The 23,664-nt window shown below is 47.2% G+C and overlaps 1 protein-coding gene across 2 annotated transcripts in view; it reads right to left on the bottom strand.

Moving 5' to 3' along the window:
* LOC119661287 (rap1 GTPase-GDP dissociation stimulator 1) overlaps window positions 1-23,664 on the bottom strand; it is a 76,780-nt gene that overhangs the window by 52,355 nt on the left and 761 nt on the right. The window lies entirely within an intron of this gene.

Here is a 23,664-nt window from a genome sequence, read left to right as displayed (position 1 = left end):
AGGCTATGAATGTCAATATCACGTGACAGTGGATATTTTCACATAATATATGGATATATTACGTGCCTGAAGCGTCCAGCTTCCGGTTTCCCGACGTGTTTCTCTTGCGAAAGTGGGGCAGCTTTCGTCAGCAGCTTTATACAGAAACAGGAGAGCTCTCTCCAGACAAATATTGTCAGAGAGATGCTGAAGGGCGCTGCGAAGAAGATTGAACTCGACCAGCGGAGAGACTGGACGACAAAGGGTTCCAGCTTCCTTCCTCCCCTCCCCTCCCATTGGAGAAGGGATTCCCTGACTTGAAGGCTCCCAAAGCCGGGAGAGCATGAGGGCTAGCCCGAAGAAATATGTCAAACGGTTCCAAGTTGGTTCTTTGATGACATTGAGGTGTTTAGTTGGTAATTCGAAAGCGTACTGTAGCGGGAGTCCAAAACTCTGGGCGTAAACGCATTCGCTTACCCCCACTCCCAAAAATAGCAAACGTAAGGAGGGTTTTCGGGTAAATTTCCAAAATATGGCAATATATTATTATTAACTTTATTTGTGGAGATATCGGAACGAGATGTATTTTGAGGCCTAGATTTTATAAAGAGCATCACTGTAATTTTTTTCAGATTTTGTTGGGGGATTGGGCAGGTTCTGAGAACGGAACCTGTTTCATTTTTTGGGCACACATTTTGAGCCCCCACTTTCCTATGGTTCACTTAATGTCAGAAATAAGATAAATTTCGGCGAGTTAGAGCCCTTTCATTTGATACCCCACATGACCCTATTCTGTGAAAAAAATGTTATACCCCCTTTTCGCATGTAACACTCAACACACGCTGCAGGTAAAGGAACACGCTGATAACATGTTCTCAACAAATTTCGTAACAATCGGTTAAGCAGTTTCGGAGTAAATCCTATGTGACAGACAAAGGGACAGAGAGACATTGAATCGATTTTAATAAGGCATTCTAACAAAATATTTGTGTAAGTGCTGTTAGGGGGTCAAGCAGTGTACTGCAGGATAGACTGATGCGGAACATAGCTCCCTGAGGCCAACCTATCTTTGTCTAAGGATGAGTTGTCTCTCCTCTGGGACGGTGTGTGCCTTTTCAGGGGCCAAGCCTCTCGTCTACCAAGACCGTTAGTGAGTGGTGATAGCCACACCCTGTACGAGGTGACCCTACTATTAACAAAACGCTACGGATCTAGACTGGGGAGTCGAAAAACACCTCCCCCAATCCAGGGTGTCATGCGAACCGTGCCCATTGGATAGTTTGCAGTCGGGGGTAACTGACTGTATTCGAACGGAGCCTCACTGATACCTGGTCGCCTCAGTGAGTAAGTTAGATCTTACCGTGCTACGGGGGGCTATGGCACGGCGGACCTCTTAACCCCCATACTCGTGGGAATCAAATGAGTACTAAATTCGAAAAAAAAAACAAAAACCAAAAAAGCGGGGCCCCGTACCGCACCAAAACTGGTTAATCAGGTGGAGGCACGTCTCCGAATTACTGAAAGCCAGGTGACTACACCCAAGAAGGGAGAAGTTGGGACGTCAAGCAGTGGATCCAAGGTGAGCATTGGTATACTGCATGGACTACAGCCAACGAACACCACTGCTCAAAGAGCAGGGACCAGCAAAAGCACGTCTGAGATAAACATAACAGACGTCAGGAAGGAGACAGGTCTCAGAAGAGGCCCTTAAGAAGGCTCAGGACAGACCTAAGCCATCTCTACCGGAGCCGAGAAAGCGGGGAGCAGCAGAGATCAGCCCGCATGAAGGGAATGCCCCCAAAAAACCCAGACCTGAACCCACGGGAGGAGAAAACCCGGGCAGGTCAGGAGTGAAGGCAGGACCCAGGAAGCCCGGCATTAGCTATGCTAGTGCGGTCAAGGGCATTCGGCTGGCCATACTGCCAAAAAGGTTTCCCGAGCAAATACTCACTCGGGAGGAACAGGAAACCATTGAAGAACTGGTCGTCAAGCAGATGATCAAGGGATGGACGTCGAAACTGGTGTTCACCGGGATACGCTTTCGACCAGGCCTTATACTGGTGGACTGCGCGACGGAATGGGTCAGAACCATAATTCCTAAATTGCCAGGCTGGGAAGGGGTGGAACTGTCAACATGTGCTGGAGATGATATACCAGGAGCCCACATGGTGACAGTTTTTCTCCCAAAGGCCGCGGCAATAGTAACAGAAGACCTCATGAGACTCCTAATTGCTCAGAACGAAGATCTCCATACTCGACTATGGAGAGTCTTCAGAAGCAAGGTGGAGGGAAAGGGTAAGCTCCTCACGATCGGGGTAGATGACCGATCCCTAGAGGCAATTAAACGTCGGAGTTGTCATATCAACTACCGATTTGGCAACATACCCGTGCATGTGCACAAGGAAAAGCCAAGGAAAGAAACCTCGGAGGAGGCATCGGGTGGAAAACTTACCGAGGTCCCTGAAGAAGTCGCGGAAGCCATAGAGGCGGAAAGAACGGGATCAACCAGGGAAATAGACCTGCTGCCCAGTGAAGAGCAGAAGCTGGACGACCTAAACCTAGGACTGCTAGGGCTCGGGGTGGACAGCGACGCGCAGGAAAGCGCCATGTCGGAGGAGGAGGGTGACACTCCGACAGTGGAGAAGAGCTCCAAACAATAACGGAGCCAATGGCCAGCACTAGGATAGCCCAGATAAACCTCCACCATGCGAGAGCTGCATCTGCAGTGATTGCAAGGGCAAATTCCAAGGAGAACATTGGAATAGTGCTGGCTCAGGAGCCCTGGGTGTACCGGGGGCAGATTCGCGGTCTGCAAGGAGGAGACAAGCAGGTAATTTGGGACTCGTCTTGTGAAAAACCAAGAGCTTGCATAATTCTCAAACGTAATCTAAAATACATATGTCTTTCAGAGTTCTTAACCGGGGACCTTGTGGCTATCCAAGTCTCATTGGAAGCCGGGAGGAGCACTCGAAAGGTAGTGGTAGCATCGGGATACTTCCCAGGAGACGAGAGCCGGGCTCCACCGGAACAAGTCGCAAAGCTGACGGAGTATTGCGAGGAGAGGGCGTTACCACTTCTTCTCGGCTGCGATGCCAACGCCCACCACGTAGTGTGGGGAAGCAGTGACACTAATCGTAGAGGTGAGTACCTTCTCGAATTTATTCTTAGTAATAAGTTAGAAATATACAACGTAGGGAACACTCCAACATTTGTGACCAGCACCAGACAAGAGGTACTAGATATAACTCTAGGAAATACCCTAATGAACGGGATGGTCAGGAATTGGAGGGTGTCGGATGAACCCTCAATGTCTGATCACAGGATAATCAGATTCGACATTGAGGGTAACTCCGAAATAAAAAGAATAATAAGGAATCCCAAGAGAACGGATTGGGAATCCTACACAATGCACCTGAGCAACAACATTGCCCACCTTCAAGGGAGCGGTGACATCAGGAGCGAATTAGAATTAGAAACGGTGGTGGAAGACCTCAACACAATCGTCATTGACGCATATGAGGCCAGCTGTCCGGCCAAGACAGTCAAGTCATCAAGGGATGTACCATGGTGGAACAGAAACTTAGCCAGAATGAGAACGGAGGTACGAAAACTCTTTAACCGGGCAAAACGAACCGGGGACTGGCGGAGGTATAAAAATGCACTGACTGCGTATAGCAACGCCATCAGGGAAGCGAAACGGAACAGCTTTAGGGAATTCTGTGAAGGGATTGAACAGATCACAGAAGCAACTAGGCTGTACAAGGCTGTAGCCAAAGACGGGAGAATATCCTCTGTCTGCTTGAAAAAGGAAGATGGGACATTCACCGAGAATGAGGAGGACAGGGTACACCTGCTTCTCAGAACTCATTTCCCGGGGTCCTACCCCTCGGCGGCAGGCGACAATAATCTGCCTGACACCCCAACAACGAATAAAAGGGGAAGGAAAGAGAGCTGGAAACTAGCAAAAGAGGTATGCTCAGAAGCTAGGCTAAGATGGGCAGTGGGAACCTTTAAACCAATGAAATCTCCCGGAGCAGATGGCATTTTCCCTGCACTTATCCAGAGGGGCCTAGGAATTATCCTAGAGTCTCTTCTGAGGGTGGTAAGGGGGAGCATAGCACTGGGTTACATACCAAGGGCATGGAGACGGGCAAAAGTGGTCTTTATTCCGAAGGCGGGTAAAAAGGATCCTTTTCACCCTAAATCTTTCAGACCAATCTGCCTAACATCGTTCGTACTCAAAACGGTGGAGAAGGTCATAGACAACTATATTAGAACTAACGTTCTAAAGCGTAATCCCTTACATCACTGTCAACACGCTTACCGGGCAGGAAGGTCAACTGAAACTGCTCTGTATCAGCTGACAGAGGTACTACGGGACGCCATTGAAACAAAAGAAATTGCACTGTGCGCGTTTTTGGATATCGAAGGAGCATTCGACAACACATCGCACACAGAGATACAGGATGCCCTGAGCCGCAAAGGAGTGGGAAACACCCTGGCACTCTGGATGGGCAAAATGCTAGAAAGCAGACAAATAGAGGTACAAACAGGTACAAATTCTATTATCATGAACACCACTCAAGGCTGTCCACAGGGCGGAGTACTATCGCCGCTGATGTGGAGTATGGTAGTGGATGAACTCCTGGACGTGTTAACTAATACTGGAATACAAGTCCAGGGCTACGCGGACGACATTGTTCTAATCTGTAGGGGCAAATATGAAGATACCCTATGTGATAGAATCCAAACTGGACTTAGGGTTACTAGTGCCTGGTGCAGGAAGGTGGGACTGCGGATCAACCCAACCAAAACCACCATAGTACCATTCACTAGGAGGCGTAAGCTGGATCACCTGAAAGCCATAACATTACATGATATGGAGGTGAAACGAGAAACAGAGGTCAAATACTTGGGAATCACGCTAGACCAAAAATTACTCTGGAAGACACATGTCGGAAACACTTGTCGGAAAGCCACGAGGGCTCTGATGACTTGCAGATCCATAGCAGGAAAAAAATGGGGTTGTAGCCCGAAGATACTACTTTGGATATATACTGCAATAGTAAGACCAATGATTACCTATGGAGCGATAATCTGGGCAGAAAGAACCCAACTCAGCACACAAGCCAGGGAATTACATAAGCTCCAAAGGATGGCTTGCATGTGTATCAGTGGGGCAATGAGGACATGCCCAACGGCATCCCTGGAGGTCCTTCTGGGATTAACCCCTCTCCATCTGCACATACAGATGCAGGCAAGGAGATCAATATTCAGGATGGCCGGTAGCATGAGTGAGGCGGGGAGCTGCCTAAATCGAAGGAAGATTGATATCCTTTCTAGGCGGTATCCCGAATTACTGATACCGAGGGACAACATGACAACGAGGTTTCACTTCGATAAGAAGTTTGAAACACGTTGGAGTAACAAGACAAACTGGGAAAGCGTGGCTGTGACATACGGCTTAAACCAGCAACTGATCACTTGGTACACTGACGGATCCCTCACAGCAGAGGGAGCGGGTGCCGGTGTCATTGGTCCAAGGAAAATGTACTTTGAGCCAATGGGCAGGTACACTAGCATATTCCAAGCGGAAATTTATGCCATAGACAAATATGCCTCCTTTAATCTGCAAAGGAACTACAGGGGGCAGAACATAGCTATTCTCACCGATAGCCAAGCAGCGATCAAGGCACTTAGGTCCAACCAGGTGAACTCTAAACTGGTATGGGAATGCCTTGAGAGACTGAATACACTCGGCTCGTCCAACAAGGTCTGGATACTTTGGGTTCCAGGCCATGCTGGGCTGGAAGGCAATGAGGCAGCGGATGAACTAGCCAAGAAGGGAGCAGGGATGCCTTTATACGGGCCAGAACCCTTCTGTGGAATCGGAAACGGTTTCATGGCTATGAATCTAAGAAACGAAGAAAAACGGTTGAGGGAACTATATTGGGCGGGCCTACCAGGGATGGAGCAGTCCAGGATGCTTATTGGGGGATACGAGCCCATGCGCACAAAGGATTGCTTAAACCTCACCAAAAAGAACCTCCGAATCATAGTGGGAATTCTCACTGGTCATTGTCGGCTGAACTACCACCTAGGGAAGCTAGGGATATCTACGGACACTGCCTGCAGGTTCTGTGAGGAGGAGGACGAAACCTCTATGCACGTCCTGGGACAGTGTCCAGCACTTGTGCAAAGTAGGTCGATACATCTGGGAGAACACTTAATACCAGATGCAAAGCTGAAACTTCTGGAAGTGGGGAACATACTAAAGTTCCTAACGGTTACTGGCCTGCTTGAGATACTATGATCAACAGGTACACTATAACCAGTAAAAGGGGCACAATAGTTCTTCAAGGACGCGGTGCGACTTTCCCTTAACAAAATAATAATAAAAGTGCTGTTTGAACGTTGTTGACCTGTGCACCATTTTCTTTCTCTAAAAGACAGCATTGTATAGTCAAAAACCTAACCTAATATACAAATACAAATTTTGTTTAGCTAACAATAATTTTATGTGAAACACAGCTCAGTTTACCCTTAAGTGCGACTTTTCTTCCCTTCCTGCACATAGGAAACCAGACCAGACTACTTTTCTTAAACAAACCCTTACTGCTCTCCCTCCGCCAAGTACATGAAAGATCAGACTAACAAATATTCACCTTTCTGCACACTCACTCAGAACACACTTCACCCACTTTCCCTCATTCCATTTTCCACTTGCTTTCTGGATATCCCCCTTGTCCTTATGTCACCCCTTATCCATTCACCTATAGCTCATTTCTTTCATTTCGATGCTTTTTCCTGTAAAATTCTGGTAATGCATCTAGATTCCTTCCCCTTTGTAGCACCTGCAAGAATTATTATCCTTCTCAAATAAGAGAAACATTCAAGGAAAAAAAAAATCAAGTAGGCACAAACAAAATGCAAGGATAGATGCAACGTTGTCGGTAGAAAGCGCAAGGATAAAGCAATGGTGTTCAACTAGAGCGTGACTGTAATTGCGGTGAAGGGGAAAGTCCAGAATGGTGGAATAACGGAGCGAGAAGGTATCAAGAAAGAGTAAAGGGAAGTATGGGCTGATAGCAAAGAGAACATGAAGCCGTTGCAATAATCTGAAATATGAAAAACGCAAGCAGGACTGACCTCAATGGTATCGCCAGATAGTTTAGCAGCTCAACAGTTCCCAATAGCAATACCGGCTGGAATGGAAACTGTAGGAGCACATTTTAATGTCGTACCCAATCGAAACTGAATTTTCTATTGTTCCCTTGGAAAAGGGGCAAAAGGATGAAAAGATCCCGAGAGTAATATCAAAATGGAAGTAATTAGTCCTTTTTGGAGTCATAATTAGTTTCCTTGGACAGAATCAATAGAAAAATGTGAAACTATGCGGGTGAACAATAATAGCACGATAGGAATGCACTTTTTCGAATTTATCGAAACCTACCATGCATATTTCGAGAGTTACTTTTCGTCCCTTCACCCTTGTTATTGTGGCATAAAAGTTCAGAGACCATCCTGGCAGCACATAATATGTTACAAGATTTCACGCACGCATGGCACCATAAAGCGCTTAGATTTAGATTCGCATTAAAACATCGTCCTGACGTCTTAAAATTTCAAAGAGCCCAGCTCCGCTCACAGGACGACCTTCCTTTTATCAGAATATGCAAAGTTCTCCAGAGCATTTCTCAACTAAATGAACATCAAGCGCAAAGTCGCTTCCTTTACATGTTTAGAATTTAAATTTTCAGTTAATTATAGCTGACATAAATTGCTCGAATTCTGCAAAATTTCGCTGCCTCTGTTGCTCCCCTTCCACCGATTCCAGCCCACTCGCTTAGATTTGCCACTCACCCCCACGCGCCTCTAAAATGAAACCGTGTACCGTGTTTGACTAAGGAACACCAACCGAGTATGCCTTCAGAAGTTTGTTTATCAGAGAACTTCAAGTGATACTTAACATTGACGCTAAGTAAAAATGTCGGTGGTGTCATACATTGGGAGATTTATACAGAAGCCTCTGTAGGTGGATGGAAGAAAGGATACGACAATTGCTCATGATATTAACGTTAAAGGGGTAACGGAATGTAAGAGGTCTAGATACATATATTAGAGAATTTCCAGTTTGTGTACACATCCATGTTAATGTAAAGATAGCGAAGAATAAGCATCTGAGGTATGCTATGGTGCGTGCGACAATGATAAGGACAGGATTAATTTTGTTACATGGGAGGAGTTCAGAAGGAATCGACAACAATTAATTCAATTAAGCAACATTCTGATGACGTTGAGTCGCGAACTCAGGACAAGTAAAGGTTATTCCAGGCGGAAATATACGCCATAGACAAATGTGCCTCCTTTAATCTGCAAAGGAACTATAGGAGGCAGAGCATAGCTATTCTCACCAATAGCCAAGCAGCGATCAAGGCACTTAGGTCCAACCAGGTGAACTCTAAACTGGTATGGGAATGCCTTGAGGGACTGAATACACTCGGCTTGTCCAACAAGGTCTGGATACTTTGGGTTCCAGGCCATGCTGGGTTGGAAGGCAACGAGGCAACGGACGAACTAGCCAAGAAGGGAGCAGGGACGCCTTTACACGGGCCAGAACCCTTCTGTGGAATCGGAAACGGTTTCATGGCTATGAATCTAAGAAATGAAGAGGAACGGTTGAGGGAACTATGCTGGGCGTTTAGTAGGGTAGGTAAATGCATTTACGTACAGAGTGTTGGACTCCCGCAACAGCACGCTGGCGGACTACCAACTAAACACCTCCCTGTCATCAGAGAACTAGCCTGGAACCGTTTGACACATTACTTCGGGCTAGCCCTCCCGCTCTCCCGGCTTTGGGGGCCTTCAAGTCAGGGAATTCCTTTCACCAACGGGAGGGGAGGGGAGGAAGGGAATTGTTGTTAGTTCAGGGAACCTCCGCCGGTCGAGTTCAATCTTCTTCATAATAAGAAGAGCCCGAACATAATGCGCAATACCATTCCAGCTGCCAGCGCTCTTCAGCACCTCTCTGACAATGTTGTCTGGAGAGAGCTCCCCTGCGTCTGCATAAAGCTGCTGGCGGAGGCCGTCCCACCTCACGCAAGCGAAAAAGGTGTGTTCAGCGTCATCCGGCACTCCATTGCAGAACACACAATCAGGAGATCGCGCCTTCCCAATCCTGTGCAGGTAACACTGAAAACTTCCATGCCCACTTAGAAGTTGGGTAAGGAAGTAATCAATCTCATCGTGCTTTCTGTTCAACCATGGGTCTAATTTGTCGATGAGCCGCGCAGTCCACTTGCCTATTGGCTCATTTTGCCAAGAAAGTTGCCACTCGCTAAGGGTGCGTCGACGTTCTTCACGGGCAACCACTTCTCTTAAGTTTTCACCCTTACGCCGATATATAGGTTTGCGCTCCTTGGCAAGGAGGGCAACGAGGATCACTCCCGCAATCACCATCACAGCTGGTTCGGAGACGGTGCGATAAGTAGACGCCACTCGCAAAGCTCTCCGCCTCTGCACTTGAGCGAGGCGTTTACGATGCACCTCCTTGTCAAGGGCATCAGCCCATACCTCCGCACCATAGAGAAGAACGGACTGCGTTGCTCCCATGAGGAGACGTCTCCTAGTTGATATAAGGCCCCCGACATTCGCCATTAGCCGACTCAAGGCCGCGACTCCAGCTGCAGCCCTGTCCGCTTGCTCGAAGAAGCTCATCTTCGAGTCGAACATTAAACCAAGGTATTTAATCGCTGGTTTTGACTCTATAGTCAATTCGCTGATCGATATGGGACGCAGGGTCGGGATTCTCCTTCTGGTCAGGATGACTACTTCGTTTTTTTCCAGCGCAAGGTTGAAACCGTGAGCAGTCATCCATCCGCTTACCCGTCGCATCAATATGCCAAGTCTGCTTTGTGCCTGTTCAACAGTGCGTCCGGCAACAAGTGCCGCAACGTCGTCTGCATAACCGACCGGGCGCGACTCTTCGGGCATATCGAGTCTCAGCAGATTATCATAGGGAGCGTTCCAGAGGTCCGGCCCTAGAACGGATCCCTGTGCTTCTCCCGACGTGATTTCCATCCTCCTCTGGCCCTCTAGTGTCTCATAGAGCAGCGAGCGGTCTTTCAGATAATCCCTCAATATCCGCAAGAGATAGCTTGGCACGTGAAAGGAGTTCTTTAGTGTGCCTAGCATATCTGTCCATCTTACGGAATTGAAGGCATTTCTGACATCAAGTGTTATGAGGAGCACTATCCGTCGAGATCATTAACATCCACACACTTCCCTGTTCTAAACCCGAACTGCCTTGCGGATAAGTCCCCGGCAGCACGGATCGCTTCAGCGAGTCTAACCCTGATGAGCTTCTCGAGCACTTTTCCGGCCGTGTCAAGCATACACAGCGGTCGGTATGCAGACGAGAGCTCCGGGTCTCCTTTACCCTTACTGATCAACGCGAGTCTGGCCACTTTCCAGCGACAAGCAGCAATTCTGGCCGTTGGCGGAACACCAGTTTGTAAACTTCCACCGGGATGCCATCAGGACCTGGCGCCTTCCTATTTTTCATAGTGAGAACCGCTTCGTCGAGCTCTCTCATTGTGAAAAGGGGGCAATCCACGACGCCTTCCGCGCTATTTACATCAACCCGTACAGGGTGTCTGGGGAACAATGCCCGCACAATGCGGTCCATCTGGTCAGTGCTCATTATGTAGGGCTTCCGCAGAGCCCTGATTTTCCGAGTGACAAGCTTATAGCCAAGTCCCCACGGATCCTCATTCACCTCATTAACAAGATTCTGCCAGCCGCGAGCTTTGCTTTTATTTATAGCGCTGCGGAGTCTCCTTTTTGCTGATCTATATTGTGCCTTTATGACACATGGCTCCTTGTTGACGTGCAAACGTTGTGCCAAATGGCGGAGCTTATGACACTCCTTCCGTAGGTCGGCAATTTCTGCCGTCCACCAGTACATAGAAGGCTTGTCGCGTCTGGAGCCTCTCCGGGGCATGGAAGCCTCACACGCCGTCGTTATCAGATTCATCACTGAATTTAAGACGGTGTCAGCTGCGACACTACCATCCCCCGGAGTGCCCCCCATCGCGGCCCTACCTGCTCCAAGAGCTTCGACGAACTCTCCGATGTTCACCCCCGCGACATTCCACACGCAGGGGGAACGTCGTGTTGGTGCTCGCCGGCAAGTAGCGTCAAACACTTCGAACGCAATGTACTGATGATCACTTGCCGAGAAGTCTTCTAGGACTCGTCACCCGTCCACCGATGATGCCAGAGATTCCGACGCAAAAGTGATGTCAGGAATGCTTCCTTCACAACCTGGGCGCCGAAACTTTGGCGTTGATCCGGTGTTTAAAACTACGAGGCCGGTTCTCGCCGCCATTTCCAGAATCCTGGGCGGGTCTACTAGGAATGGAGCAGTCCAGGATGCTTATTGGGGAATACGAACCCATACGCACAAAAGATTGCTTAAACCTCACTAAAAAGAACCTCCGAATCATAGTGGGAACTCTCACTGGTCATTGTCGGCTGAACTATCACCTAGGGAAGGTAGGAATATCTACAGACACTACCTGTAGGTTTTGGGAGGAGGATGAAACCTCTATACACGTCCTGGCACAGTGTCCGGCATTTGTGCAAAGTAGGTCGAGGCATTTGGGAGAACACTTAATACCAGATGCAAAGCTGAAAGATCTGGAAGTAGGGAACATACTAAAGTTCCTAACGGTTATAGGCCAGTTTGATATACTATGATCAATACGTACACTATAACTAGTAAAAGGGGCACAATAGCTCTTCAAAGACGCGATGCGACTTTCCGTTAACAGAATAATAATAAAGGTTATCGTTGGCTTTCAAAGAAATCCTGAATGATGGAGGCAATATACTTAACATTATCCGCACCAAAATTAAAACTCCGAGATCAGGAAAAAAGATTAATAAAAGTTGAACTCCGCCGTAGCCGGTCCCAAGCCCAGTTGTAAAAGCAGGAGGGATGGATAGCTTCAGTTTGACTGGTTGTACACCACCGCAGCGTCTCAGGGGTAGGTGAGGAAAGTGCAGGAACTTTGCAGTCTTGCAGATTACGCACTGAGGAAGCTACCCCCACACCTGACAGTGAAGTATAAAATACAAATCCATATATGAGAAGAAGAAAGTTAAGGTCCGGTACGGATAACCGGCAGGAATCGCCTGACTTGATAACTGGGTCGGGCTCCCGTAATGGACAGCACGGCGTCCAAACCGCTAGTCGTGGGGCGGTTCGACGTCTAGGCGCCACGACGACCAAGAGCATTGCTCCGCCTGCTGCAACTGTTTCGCCAGAATCTGTGGCAACCACTTCAGCAGGGTCACGTAGGCAGCGGATGAAGCGGACTGAAGAAATGACCCTCTTCATCATCCATTCCTACTACTAAATAACGACGGGGGCGGGTACAACATCTTACGCTGAGGTTCGAGACGAACTCCAAAGAGAGTGTGAAAGTCCTGGGGTTTAACGTGAGTACCTGCCGTGTAGGCCTAGTCCCACGGTCCTCTTCGGACACGGATTAATTTTGGGACCACAATCAGAGCCCCGCCATGCAAGCACAGCGGTCCTGGTTTATACTAAGTGCAGGCTCAGCATTCATACCAGTGGATGCGATGTCTATCTAACACCTCTGCCGCAACTAAGGGGTACAGCACCCGAGTTGTACAACGCAACTCCACGCTTGAGCTCAATGAACAGTGTAGGCATAACCACAACCACCATGAAACTCCCACTAGGGGGCCAACCGCAAATAACCGGGCCGAGAACACATCCTCCAGGAATTCTTCTGGAGCATATGCTCTCAGAGAGCCGTCCCGGTTCCCATGGTACCAGATAACCTCCGGTGAGGCTTCGTGGCTGAAACCACTTCAGATGAGTCCCTTGCAGACTCGGGTCTGATCGCCCTCCTCGAGTACGTGGGCCAAAGAGGGTGTATAAAATTCTCGGTTATGGATCTTTTGCATTGACCAGGTAGTGGCCTTCCTGTAAACCATGTACTCGGAGTAGGTTTCTTAGTCAGCCAAAAAATAAAACCTGCTGTTATCGGCTTTGAAAACATAAGCGAACGGCTATGCACTCTGCGCTTGCGAGGCAAGTTTAGAAATATAAGCCTCATAAACGTTCACGTCCCTAGAGAGGAGACTGCATACTCGGAGAAGGATATCTCCTACGAGGCAGTTGAGCGGACCCTCGAACTCCCCAAGTATACTATCAAAATCATGCTTGGAGATTTCAACAGTCAAGTAAGGAGGGAGCCCGTATTCAGGCGATACCTTGGCTCGCATAGCTTACATAGGGATACCAATGATAACGGACTGCGTATTATTCAGTTAGCAGTATCGCACGGAATGGTTGTTGGAAGTACCTGGTTTTCGCGGAAAGCGGTCCACAAACATACGTGGGCCTCTCCAGACGGGACCACTTTCAACCAAATTGACCACGTGCTGATCGAACGCCGCCACCTCTCAGCCTTAATGAATGTCAGAAAATTTATGGGGCAAATATAGACTCGGATCACTATCTCGTTGGCATGGTGCTCCGAGCGCGTGACTCTGACAATCACGTGAGAGTTAACATTGAAGCCATCCACAATACAGCCCTCCGCGACACCTATAAGAGGAAAATGGATGCCGCCATAACCGCAGTCAACAGGGGACCTGGAGATGAAGCATCAACAAATGATCTTCACAATCACCTGAAGAACGTTATCATGGATACGGCCACAAACATACTTGGCACCAGCCGCAAAAGGAGTTGGAACGGCTGGTTTGACGATGAATGTAAGCTAGCAACGGAACGGAAGAATGCCGCATACCGAGTAATGTTGCATTCTCAAAGAACTCGGGCACGCGCAGAGACTTATCACGAACTCCGTCGAGCGGAGAAGCGACTTCACAGACGGAAAAAGGAGGCCTGGGAGAACTAGCAAGTCTGTAAACTTGAAAAGTACAGGGAGCAACCGCACCAGGTGCGCAAGTTTTACCAACAAGTCAGCAGGATGAAGCACCTGAAGAAATCTATGAGCGATACCATGACTGTCCGGTTGTGGATAAAATCCGGCTCAATAGGTTACGGTGGGCGGGTCACTTAATCCGTAAAGATGAGGATGATCCCACCCGGAAATTCTATAAGGGCAATATCTATGGTAGGAAAAGAAGACGAGGCAGACCCTGCCTAAGATGGAGCGATGGCGTAAGCCAGGACGCTAGACAGCTTTTGGGGATATCGCAAAACCGGGATGTCTGGAGTTCCTTATTAAGGCAGGCCTAGACCGGATACCGGTTGTTGCGCCGTTGATGATGAACGAGCGCATCAATCCAGAACTTACTTGCTAAGAATGCAGGAGCATTGAAGTTGATAAACATGGCCAAAAGCCGACTGAAACAAGGATGGCCTCATACGATAGATGGTGATTTGACAGCCTCTCGTCCCCGCCCAAGAGCTCGATTCAATTCATGCAATTTCCAACAAAAGCACTTTAAAGTTACAACAGTAATAAAATTCCGTGCAGTCTCGTCGGCTCCAAATCCAGTCAATCAATTTGATGACAGCCTATGTATATTGTGTATGGATAAGGAGGACATAATTTATTTTGGAATTATTGCTAGCAATCTATTCGTCCATCCGATTAAGCAAAAAGAGCACAATGGCAGCAATACACGAAACAATGTCTTGAAATTTTCATAAAAGCGAAATTACATGTTTGCGAATGATTGCCAACCAAATTATTTGTTCACAAACTTTTTATTGTTAATCATGTCATCGCAATCTAGTTCAACAATTGAAGGCAATAAATAGGAAGTTCGAAAGGATAATTGTGAATATAAAACGAGTGATAGCAACCGATTCTGCTTAGATACTAGATATCTATCGGATGTTGAAAGGATACTGTCGCCATATTGCACTCACAGCTTTCCCGAAATTGATAAACTATTTCTGAGGCGAATGACTCACTAAAATCCTGATGTGCTTTGTAGGTCGTTCAATAAGTTTTGCCGGTCGATAACAAAAACACGATATTATGGTTTGAAATACATTTTATTAATCAACCATACCATATCTCCCTGAACTTCCAACACACTTGTTTCAGTCATTTTTTAATTTACAGATTCGTTCCTTGAAGTCTGCCCTGTCAATAGGGGTTTCAGAACACACCCCAATTATTCTCTGCTTATCGTAAAAAGCGACTAAAATGGATGAAAATGTGTGGATTAGCAGCCTGCAAATTTTGGAAGCCCCTTACTACTGAAGCGTTAACGCCTTGGCTATCGAAAACAGTCTATGGCTAATTTCTGGAATGCACGCATGCTGGCCGACAACGGTGTCGAAAGCTCCAGAATCCTCACTTTCTCCAACTTGGCCGAGAATTGCGGCAATTTCGGCTGGACACACCAGGGCTAAGCGAAATAAAATTATGAAAAGTGCAGAACACTACTCATCCTGCTGTTTTCTGCTTTCTTACTCTAGAAAGTAGTAGCAAACGCAAATCTCATGTCAGACAACTGCTGACGACTCCCATGAGTACTCACTCTGGCCTCTTGACCGCAAGATTCCGGTCTAGTAATAAACTATTATTAACTTAATTTGAGCAGATATCGATTTGGAAAGTATTTTGAGGCCTGGACACCGCATAGAAATAGCTTAATGTTCTTTTGTGATTTTATTAGTTGTTAGTTTATAGGTTTAAATGTTCCTCTCACTGCAACCAGCAAAAAATCTGTTGTTATTGTAAAGACATGTCTTGCGAAAGGAGGGATACCGCGGGACCTTCTGCACCTCCAACTGCCATGGCGGTAAGCATGCCACCATTCTGGTGGTGGAATCCGGCGGTTTGGTTCCTCCAACTAGAGGCTACGGACACCATCAGCTACAACCACGCGCTTGTGGGTCTAGATGAGGTGTCATTCGCGCTCGTCGCCGATATCCTGGGCGAGGGTTCCCACGATTGACTCAAGGACCAGCTCATCAGACGTTGGGGCGGAGTTTCTAAAGTCTTTGTGGCTTTAGCGACTTCTAGTACTAGCTTGTGCCGCCGGCAGCTCTCTAGTGGTGTTGAGTGCGACCGCCGATAAAATGTACGAAGTGCACGGGTGCCTCGTGGTCACTTAAGTGTCAGAACAGAAACAGCGGAAATACGGGGACAAATGGCTGCTCTCACAGCCAATACTGTTCCGTTGGCACCGGCCGTGAATGCTATGTAATCGTAAAGGCGGAAGAGAACACGTTCGACAAGTTCATTGTGGGCCAGAGAGTGCATTGCATGCCAGAAGTATAAGGTCATTAGGCATGTTAAAAAGGAAGAAGGAAGTAGGTGCACTCCTTAGGTCCAGAAAGTGGTTCCATTTGGTCAGTTAAACACTTCAGATCTTGGCAAAACTCGAACGGCGACAAGTATTGCCTCACACTCACTGATCGGTTTACGAGGTCGCCTCATACAATACCTCTGAATAATATTCACAGACCAGGAAATGCAGTTCGAGTCTGCTCTCTTCTCGGAGCGTAGAAAGCTTATCGATTTCAAACGTCATCGGACGACTACATATCATTCGCAGTCTAATGGGATCCTGGAACATTGGCATAGGACGCTAATGGTTGCTATTCTAGTATGCAAGAATCCGTCCAGGTCGCAAGTTTTGTTTTTCGTTTTGCTTGGCCCCCGTACAGCCGCATGTGAAAAGTTTGCTGCCAAACTTGCTAATCTGATGCACGGAGAGAGACTACTATTCCCCGGCGACCAGGTCCTCGATAAGGGAGACAGTCTTGAAGAGGCTGGATTATCGCGATTGCTACAGGAGACCGTTGCCGAATTGAAACCGTCTCCGGCATCTCGTTGCGCGCAGGCAGTGGTCAACACCTCTAGGGACCTCGAAGTCTGTACCCTTGGTCTGGTGAGAACACATGCCACCGAGAAGTCGATGCAGTCACTATGCAAAGATCCTATAAGGTCCTCGAATATGGAGAGCACCCGTTCAGACTGCACTTTGAAGTCAGCTCCAAGACCATTTCCTTAGACAGGCTGAAACTTTGCTTCTTCGGATCAGATGTCACTGGGAGGAAGAAGAAATGCCGCCTCCGTTTTGATGGTCGTAAGTCAGGCTTTGACTTTCTCGCTGAAACTCCTTGATTTCAGTTGGGAGTAGAGTGCTGTGGCGGAGCGATATTCGCGAATTTTCAACTAAGTTTTTCAAATTTTTTCAGTTAGGTAGTTTCTGAGAATGAACCCGTTAAAAAAACAAGTCGGGAAACCGGAAGTTTGACGCTTCAGGTATAAAAGGTTTTGTGTTTCCCTATGTGAGGAGCTTAACGTAATTCTCCATTGGCTTATAGCATTGACCCGAGATATTGAAATCTCTCAGTTCACCATTGCCAGAACTGAGCGATTTAAATATCTCGAAGGGCAGGTTACTGCCATTGCCAGAACTCAGCGATTTAAATATCTCGAGTCAATGCTATCAGCCAATGGAGAACTGCGTAATGAAATTGTTTCACGCATTAATGCATCCTGGATGAAGTGGCATTCCCCAACTAGTGCTCTTTGTGATCGACGTATCAGCGCACGTCCCAAATCTAAAATTTACTGCAATGTCGTTCGTCTGCCGCTCTCTATAGTTCTGAGTGTTGGCCGACTATAAAGGACAATGTGGGATTTCATAGTTCCCATCTGTCCACCAAATTTCATTCAAATCGGTTTAGCCGTTTTGGAGAAAAATGCGTGTGACAGACAGACAGACAGACAGACATTGAGTCGATTTTAATAAGGTTTTGTTTTACACAAAACCTTAAAAACCATCATTTTGATCCCTTGCACGCCCTGCCTTTCCAACAAATGTCAAAACAGACCTGCTTCGAAAAGCACTAACCAAAACCTTTCATTTGATAGTCAACATGACTATATCTCGTGAAAAAAAAAAATTTGACAACCCCCTATTCTATGTGTGAGGCTTAAACTCAACATAAATGGATACGACTTACTGCATGTTCCCAACTTTTCACCAAATTTCGTGGAGGATGTCCTAGAAACCATGAAAAAAAAAGATGAGAACAAAGCACCTGCCTTGGATAGTATCTCCAACAAAACCCTGAAAAGGCTCTCTGAGCTGCCATCGTTAAAAAAGTGCTTCCTCTGGCTTCCAGAAGAAGAGCGGAATGGTGCTGGGGTTCTGGAACAACTTGGTATACAGAATAACCTCAACACTTCCACCTGGATTCTGCTAGGCAGCAAAACAGGAGAGAGAGCCGATAGGCTGGGAACTTTTCTAACTATCGGCGTTCCCGAACCCGATGTTAAGAAGAATCGGGGAAATCGGGAAGACGACTCTACTACGGGCTAGAGACCGTCACGTTACAGGTGTCGGCTCCTAAAACCATTGAACACCAAATGTAAAGGCGTGGGGATAATAGCAGGATGTCATGTCATCGCTCACCACTTATATCGGGGAAGTTCCAACATCAATGCAATTGGATCGAGACTACTGGAATATCTAGTAGGAACTGATTTGCAGATCCTTAATTTGGGGAATTAACCCACTTTCTTCAACTTGGTCAGGCGAAAGATCATCGACATCACGGTGGTATCCTCTGACATCGCGGCTCTGGTCGGAGAGTGGAGAGTATCAAACGATATCATACTGTCGGATCACACACGCATTGATTTTATTATGGGCATGGATCCACCTCCACCCACTCCATTTAGGAATCCACGGAAGACAGATTGGGTAACGTATAAAATCGAATTGAGCGCCCGAATCACTATCCCTGGCAAGCGCATCAAATCCATTACTGGAATTGAGAAGGCAACCCAGATGATCACAACTAACATGAGAGAACCTTTTGAAGAAAGCTGTCCACTCAAGATGCCAAAAAGGGTAAAACACCATGATGGAACTGGTATTTGGCAAAACAGAGAACGACAAGGATGATATTCAATCTTGCTCTGAAGTGTGATTCAGACGCTAGCTGGAATCGTTATAACGAGGCACAGAAGACTCTAAAGAAGAACATATGGTCAGCTAAACGATCATCATGGAGACGCTTTTGCGAAGAGACTAACTCTCTTGAGGCAACCTCAGAGCTGAAGCGGATTTTGATTAAAGAACGTAGCCAGAAACTGGGTTATTTACGTTTACAGGACGGGAGGTACGCAGAAAGCGATGAAGAAACGGCAAAAGATTTGCTTGGAGTGCCCATTCCAGGCGGGACGCTAAAGGTCACCCTCCTCTAGGTTTCCAGGCATAGAAACATAGACGTAAATGAGCGGGTTGGCGGATTGGCCAGGCAGGGCTCTGCTCTTGGTAGTCTTTCGGCGGGTACAGTTGGTGTCTTGCTGGCGACTGTCAAGGGCGGAATCTACTCGCACTACTTAGTCGCTGCGAGCCTTAGATGGCGAAGGTTTACAATCTGTGTCAAGTCAAGGACAATTTGACCCGCTTATAACATAGCCTGATCACGAGACCCCCTGTGTCAGACGCGTGCAAATACATTTAAGATTAAGGCGGTCTGCACTATTAGTGCAGACCCCCCCCCCCCCCCCCCTCTAGGGGACCATGCCGCCAGACACGACATACCCTACAATTCGCATTGCCGAAGCTGTGGAGAAGGGGGGAAACCCTCAAGCACTGCCTCTGCGATTGCACAGCTCTAGCTAGAATCAGGCTACGAACACTGGGTAAACCAATCTTTGGGGGCTTCAGAGAGATTTCTAGCTGCAGGGTGGAAGAGCTGCTCTCCTTCGTGAATGCTACGGGCTGGGTCTGAGGATCTGAGCTCCACTTGTGTGGATGGAGGCGCTCGCAAACTCTCTAAAACAGAAACAAGTGAATTCGGTTTACCGACTGATGGTCTTGAGGGTTTGCAAACTGCGCCGTGCTATTAACATAGTATAATATGTTGGTCCCAAGCCCAGGTAAATGAGGAGTGTTTGAGGAAAACTACTTTGTACTATCCTCAGTAAAACAAAAACAAAATGCTGAAATCCGGGAAAGGGATAAATAGAGTATAGTTGGAGTTATTCCACTATGCTAAATTCTACCTGATCTCTCATGGCGACGGGTCCCGCGACAGGCCGACCGAAAAAATACATTCAATGTCGTTAGAAAGAAGATGATCGGATTGAGTCACAAGCCTCGGAAAAATGCTAGGACGTCCACCTCATTCGACGCGGCAGGATGGGCCCCGGTCCTGTCGAGAAATGGGCAAGAGTTCTTGACGCATAGACGGCGTCAGGACATAAGCAAGTTAGTCCGATCAAAACAAATACGTGTCTGCAGGCTAAATGTTGTCACCCTAACTGGAAAGCCGGAGGAACTCACAGGAGACCTTCGGAAAAGGCGCATTCATATCTGCGCTCTGCAAGAAACCCGATGGTCTGGTGCCAAAAGCTGCGACATAGAACACGTACGCGGTAAAAATGGCTATAAACTTCTCTATTTTGGTAGCCCACACACTCAATATGGTGTTGGCATTGCCATCTCAGAGGGTTTCTGTGATGCCATTAAAGAAGTCGCACGAGTTGATGATCGGCTGGTGAAGCTCACGATTATATCAGCTGATCGCAGTATTCACTTCTTCATCACGTACGCACCACAGACACGTCGACCTGATGCCGAGAAAGATGCCTTCTGGCAACTTCTCGATGAAAAGAATTGTCACGTGCCTGCCGACAACTATATAATCATTGCCGGCTACCTTAAAGGCCATGTAGGTGAAAAAGCAGACGGTAACAGATACCATAGGGCAAAGGGGTTCGGAGCGTGCAATGAGGGTGGCGAGCGTATAATCGATTTTGCGGACATCCACGACCTTGTACTTATGAATACATGGTTCATCAAACGATTGTCTCATCTTCCTGTATTTTATAGTGGGAACAGTAAAACGCAAATCAACTATATTCTCATAAGATGCGGAAGAATGGAAAGGTGCTTTGCTTGGCCCTGATCGAGCCGTGACTTATAGATGGCGAAAATATTTCGAGCAAATTTTAACTGAAGAATTTGTTCATCCTCCACTTTCACAATCATTGCCGAGATTTGGAGCAGTTCCACCTTTCAGCGCAGTTGAAGCCGAGGAGGCAATAAAACGAATGAAATCAGGGAAAGCCACAGGACCTGACGACATCGCATCTGAGCTCTAGAAAGCGAAGAGCTGAGACCCAACACTGTGGCTCAGTGAATTCCTTAATCGGGTGATTCAGGAAGGAAGAACACCATCTGACTGGCAAGACCACCACAATTCCAAAATGGAAAAAGAAAGGTTGTCCAGCAGAATGTTCAAATTACCTCCCAATGCGGTTACCATACCATGAAGATTTTTGAACGCATTCTTGACAACCATATTCGCGAAATCGTTGAAATAACCGTGAATCAAGCCGGATTTGTCAAAAACTGCGGAACTACTGACGCAATACACGCTGCGCGGTTAGTCCTGGAGAAACACCGTGAGAAGCATCGCCCTCTTTACATTGCCTTTCTGGATCTAGAGAAAGCGTTTGACCGTGTACCACACGAACTCATCTGGTATGCTTTACGACAACACTTCGTGCCAGAAGAGCTCGTGCGCTGGGTTCAATTGCTCTACCACGATCCGAAAAGTAAAGTTCGAAGTATGGCGGGTGTATCAAAACCGCTTCGTGTCTCTGTTGGTGTTCATCAAGGAAGCGCCTTCTCACCACTCCTCTTTGTTCTTGTTATGGACACCGTCGCACGGGACATCCAACCTCTAGCGCCATATACACATGATGTTTTCCAGCATCTAATAGCAAAAATAATCTCGAGCAACTTGTTCAAAAATGGAATGACCGCCTCATGGAACACGGTCTCAGATTGAATCGAATCAAAACTGAATTTTTAACGACCGATCCCCATGAAACAGGCACAGTCACTGTCAGCGGCAGTGATCTGCCCAGAACTGAGCGATTTAAATACCTCGAGTCCACGCTATCAGCCAATGGAGAACTGCGTTATGAAATTGCTTCACGTATTAATGCAACCTGGATGAAGTGGCGTTCCAAGACTGGTGTTCTTTGTACGTCGATCACAAAGAACACCAGTCAACGAACGTCTCAAATCTAAAATTTACCGCAATGTCGTTCGTCTTGTCGCTCTCTATGGTTCTGAGTGTTGGTCGACTATAAAAGACAATGAACGGCGCCTTGCGGTAATTGAGACGAAGATGTTGCGTTGGACTAGTGGCGTGACACGTTTTGATCACATCCGAAATGAGGATATCCGCGATCGTTAAGGGGTTGCACCGATCGTGGGGAAAAATCGCGAGAGAGGCGTCTTCAATGGTATGGTCAGGCAATTCGTGCTAACGAGAAATCACTTGCCAAGATTCGTCTGAACATCGAAGTCAACGGTAAACGACCAAAAGGCAGGCCGAAACAACGGTGGCTTGATACGCTGGATGGGAATTTAAAAGCCTCAAGATTGCATCCAGATCAGGCATTTGATATAGACAAATGGCAAAACCGATCACTACGAGCCGACCCCCCATGTGAACGGGACAGAGGCTGAAGAAAAAAAAGAAGGTCTTGAGGGTTTGCAGTGCCTTTAGAACCACATCAGATAAGGTAGCACTAGTGGTGGCGGGTATGATTCCAGTCGACATTATGGCGAATGAAATGAGTGTGATATACCATGCAAGACGTTAGGAAGGGCACGCGGGAAGGTCAGAATCGTTTGACTACTGGCAGCGCAGATGGGACAAGTCTTCGAAGGGTATGGCTTGTGCGACAACATGAAGAAAAAACCAACTACCACGTTATCCAGTCCCTCATGGGACACAGTGCTAAGCAATATTCATATAGTTTTGGACTGAATGATTCGCCGAATTGTCCTTCATGTAGTGGCACACCGGAGGATGCAGAGCATGCCATGTTTCACTACAAAAAAAAAAAATTCGCGATGGAGAGGAGCTTAAACCAAGCGCTAGAAAGGAACGTGAGCCCGGACAGTATAGTTGCGGAGATGTTGAGGTCAAGGGAGAACTGGCCCACGGTTTCCTTGCAATTATAAAATCACAAAATTAGCTGGTGAAGAAAGGGAGATGGAGGGAAGCTCAGAGGACGAGTATCGTGTCTAAAGGTAAACCCACACCGGGAAGTAATACCTTAATGCGGGGCTGAGGCTGGAGAGACTGGCAGTGGCTTTTAGTCGATGCGAAACCACTCGCGCCCGCCCTAGCTCCGCCATTAGAGCGTGAAGATTCCGCCATATAAACAGCGAGGCCAGTGACCCCGGTTTCTCAGGCACTGGAAGTCCCATTTTTTCATGCATAAAATCGTTGTCGCCTTTTTATACTAATTATTTATTAAAAGGGGAGTGAAAATGAACCTAACTTCCGCCGGCTGGTTATACCGTTCTGAATTGAAATACATGCATCGATTCTGGCCGATATCTAAACGTCCCGAGAGTTTGCAATTCTAAAACTTGACCAAAAATTAAATCCAATCCAAACCGATAAAACCGAATATTTTCAAATTTACCGCGCCATCGCAAAACGTCACAACATCCGTCAGTCTGGCAGCCCCGGGAAAACAATTTCACAGTTTCCATAGTGGAGCGCTTTGAGGTTATGTCGTGTTATTTATGGCCTAGCGAAGTCATAAATATTGATTTTCTGTAAACAACTCTGGAGTCCAATTGGAACTGTGC

The sequence above is a fragment of the Hermetia illucens genome, chromosome 1, assembly GCF_905115235.1.
Source record: "Hermetia illucens chromosome 1, iHerIll2.2.curated.20191125, whole genome shotgun sequence".
Classification (NCBI taxonomy): domain Eukaryota; kingdom Metazoa; phylum Arthropoda; class Insecta; order Diptera; family Stratiomyidae; genus Hermetia; species Hermetia illucens.
This window is presented reverse-complemented; position numbering and strand designations above follow the sequence as displayed.